The sequence below is a fragment of the Lactuca sativa genome, chromosome 5 (genome assembly GCF_002870075.4).
Source record: "Lactuca sativa cultivar Salinas chromosome 5, Lsat_Salinas_v11, whole genome shotgun sequence".
Taxonomy (NCBI): Eukaryota; Viridiplantae; Streptophyta; class Magnoliopsida; order Asterales; family Asteraceae; genus Lactuca; species Lactuca sativa.
The window spans coordinates 284,800,342-284,804,476 of record NC_056627.2 but is presented as its reverse complement, the minus strand read 5'-3'; positions in this window follow the sequence as shown (position 1 = coordinate 284,804,476).

The window sequence follows — 4,135 nt, the reverse complement described above, 5'->3', positions numbered from 1 at the left end:
TACAAATACTAAGGAATGAATTCCATCTTTAAATCCCATGGAATTCAATTATGCATTCCTTTATAACCAAATGCAGGGTCAAAATTTTGATTTTTTAGGCCGTTTAGACTAAACATTGGTTAGAATTCTATTTTTAAAACATTCGATCACTTTTTTTTTTTTTGTGAATGGAATGTGAAAAAAGTTGGTTGGTGTTTTAGGTGATATGGAATTATTAGATAGGCCGGAAGTGAAACCGGAGGAGATGGTAGTGGGCCCACGCGTGGGGATAGATTATGCTTTGCTTGAAGGTGCTGATGCATTATGGAGGTTTGTAGTTGCAGGCAACCTTTGTATAAGTGCTCCTAAGAACACCCTCCAGCTAGCTTCATGTTCTACAAAACTCTTAAGATATCAAAATTTTAAAGTTATCTTTTTTTTGGAGGGGTTTCTTACTTTAGTTTGAACTTATGATTATTTCTTACTTTCTTTACAACTGCTTGGACCAACATTGCGGGTCCCGCCAATGCCACCATTGACAAGTGGCTTTTGGAACCCAAAAAATGTGCAAACTTCACTGAAGAAATTATAAAACATTTTCATCTTTAGGAAAAATGTGAGTATGACATAATCATTTCAATGGTGAACTGTTTTAGTTTAGTTTCATGACCACAGAATTCTAGGCGTGGAATTGAAATTCAGTCTCATTTAATTCAAAATTCCAATAACTTTTCCTCGACTCCGACTTTAATTTATTTAGTTAAGAGTTGTTACAGGGATAAGAAATTGGAGATGTCGTCATATGTTAGAACAATTATGTCTAATCCCACATTGTATTCATCAAAAAATTCAAAAATCCTTTCCTTTTTTGAATGATTTTTTTCTTCTTGCGGGCAGGGTCTGGATCAATTCTTATATATATATATATATATATATATATATATATATATATATATATATATATATATATATATATATATATATATATATATATATATATATATATATATATATATATATATATATATATATATAATTGGGAGATCATCCCTTTTGTAGGAATTATAGCGTGAAAGTCAAAACTGCTTACCTTTTAATTTTATAATAAGTTGATGAATTAAATTTGAACAAAAGTTATATCATTCAAGTTTCAAGAAGAAATGTATCTAGTAAGTTTGCAAAGTTTTTAAATTTGACTCTTTTCATTCGTCTGGGTGGTAACAAGTTTTTTCTATTATCGTTATTTTCTAACTATCTCTGTTTTGAAAAGAACATCTAAACGTTTAGTACGGTTTCTTTCTCAAATACATGAACTTTATTCGTGGCTTAAAATTGTAAGTTACTGTTTCTTTATCGAGTTTTATTCTCGTCTTCAATGCAATCAAAGTACCACCTTGAATTTTCTATCTTTTTTGTTGCTGGCGAACGTTCAAATACTTTTGACAAAAGAACAAACATTGGATGAAGTGTGATAGACTAATGAAGTGTTTTTTTTTAATTTCTTGAATATCTAATAATGTAATATAATAGATAAAATGTGATGGGTTTTTAGGCAATGATGTGAATGCAAAGTCGTCTGTTGCTAGTAAACAGAAGGTGAAGATTGTTGAACCTGAAAAAGATTTACAATATATAACCTTCCTGTGTGGTATATTGTTATTTTCTTTTCATTTCTCCAAGTGGCCAATTTTCATGTGTCTATGGAATGATTTATCATATGAAATGTCAAACTTTAACAGTTTCATCCAAACACAATAATTTTATCTGTTATATTTTGTAAAAAAAATTGTAAGTATAATCTCCTAATAAGAAAAATATCAAAAGTAGAATGTTATCATTGGGTTTTTTCAAAGTACATTGTCCTATAAGGAAAAAGTTGTCCTAGGGTTCACCATAGGTTCACCTACTAGTTTCGATTGAAAACTGTTTGTCCTTGTTGAAAAAAGTATTTTACCATGAGTTTGATTGAAATTTCTTTGTTCATTATTTCGAACAAAATGCCTTTGATCTTTGTTCTTAACAAACCTCTCGTTTTCATGATTTGGAACAAAATTCTTTGGACTTTGGTTTTGAACAAATTTTACATCTCCTTGCTTTTGAACATTTTGAGATCGAACTTGTTTTTGAACATTAGATTGACTTTTTGAAAAATCATTTTTTTTTAAATGACTTGGTTTGAACAAACGTCTTATTTTGAGAAAATGTCTTAACTTGTTTGGTTTTTTGTTTAAAAACTTTATGTTTTTGAAAAGCTTTGACATTTTTCCAATAAACTTTGTTTCGTGATTTTGAAGTCGAAATGCCTTCTTCGCTTACAACTTTGAACACTTCATTGGAAACTTGTGATTTAGTCTTTTGAGAATTTGAAACAGTTTCTTTGGTTTGATTATCAACTTTTGATTTTTCAGTTTTTACTTCCTAAACACGTTTCGGTTTTTATCTGTGAAAAGTTGTTGAATTTTTGTTCAGACCATTTTCAATTGTGCATTGGTTTGAAAAGAAACATTCTTTTGTCACAACTTTATTGTCTTCTTCAACATGTTTGTTTATATCAGGATTCACCTTGTCACCATTTCCAGAATTGACGAACACTTGATTTGGAAACACAACCTCATCATTGCATTTGAATGGTGGATAGACAACGGAATTAGATTCCAGATAATGTGAACCCTTGTCTTTCAACACAAACTGCTATGTTTCTTCATAAACCTGTTCGACAACAACTCTGGGAATAGTTGTTTCAATCGAACCATCATCCTCATCAGTTTCATAATCTTTTACAATAACGTGATGAACAGGATCACAAACTTTCGATGTAGAGGGTTGATCACTGTTAACCTTTTCCATTGAATCATGACAAATGTATTTGCCTTTTTCCATTAAATTGACATTAATAACAGATAATTGAGAACAATCAACAGTTTCATCTTCCTTAATTTCATTAATATTATCATAATCATCTCCAATATCAGCAAAATTTTGTTGAGAGTCTAGTGTCAAATTCTCAGTCATGTTCAAAATTTTAACTTGTTCATTTTTAGTGAGAGCTTCATTAACTATATGCACTAAATCATCAGCATTCAAGCATTCATCAATTTTAACTATTCTATACGCATATGAGTCATTAGGCACTTTATCAAATTCAGAAATTTTCTTTTCTGAATCATAGGAAATAATATCAAAAATTTCTCTTTCATATTCTAAGAGTGGTAATAATTTTCTATGTTGTTCTTTGCAGATATCAGAAGAGTGATGTAATTCAGTAAGCTTCGCATACAACCATTTAGTGCTGTTACAATAAATGTTTTGTTGCTTAACTAACATAATATTGTCACTTCTCACTGAATCTCTATCTAAAGTTAAGTTTCTCAATTGTAGCTATAGATTCTCAATCCTACTCTTCTTAATCTCCAAACGATTTTGAACATCAAACAACAACGTTTTTGAACGTTCAACTTCACTACTAACAAAAATCAACATATCATTAACATATGAGAGAGTATCATCAAAATTAGATAAAACTGTAAGATAAGAACTTGAAGGAATATCAAAGGATTCAAGAAGAGTATGTACCTTCAAATCAAAGTCATGGGTGACTTATTAGCGCCTGTAGATACAAACATCTACTTGTGACCTTCTCATTCTTTGACACATCCTCTTCATATTGAGCAAACATCGCTCCATGAGTTGGATTCCTCATCTTTTTTTCATCAGAGCCAGATGACCAAATTGATAGAGTAAATTACCTGAATAGACCCTGTGGTTAAAGGTAATTTGCGCGCTTGGTCCCTAACTTATTTTTTTAACTCAGAAGATCCATACTATTTGTTATTGTTACACGCTTGGTCCCTACTGTTTGTTTTTGTTACGTGTTTGGTCCTGTTTCACCTAAAAAGACCATTATTTGGATAGGGAAAAATGGTGGGGTAGGTAAAGTAACGTGAGGGGGTGGGATTGGGGGTGTGTTTATTTAAATAAATTAAAAAATCAAGGGAAAAAATAGTCTTTTTAAGTAAGACAGGGACCAAGTGCGTAACAAAAACAAATAGTAGGGACCTTCCGAGTTAAAAAAAATAAGTCAGGGACCAAACACGCAAATTACTCTAAACTATATGGACCATTCGTGTAATTTACTCAATTTGAAATGTTCCATCAT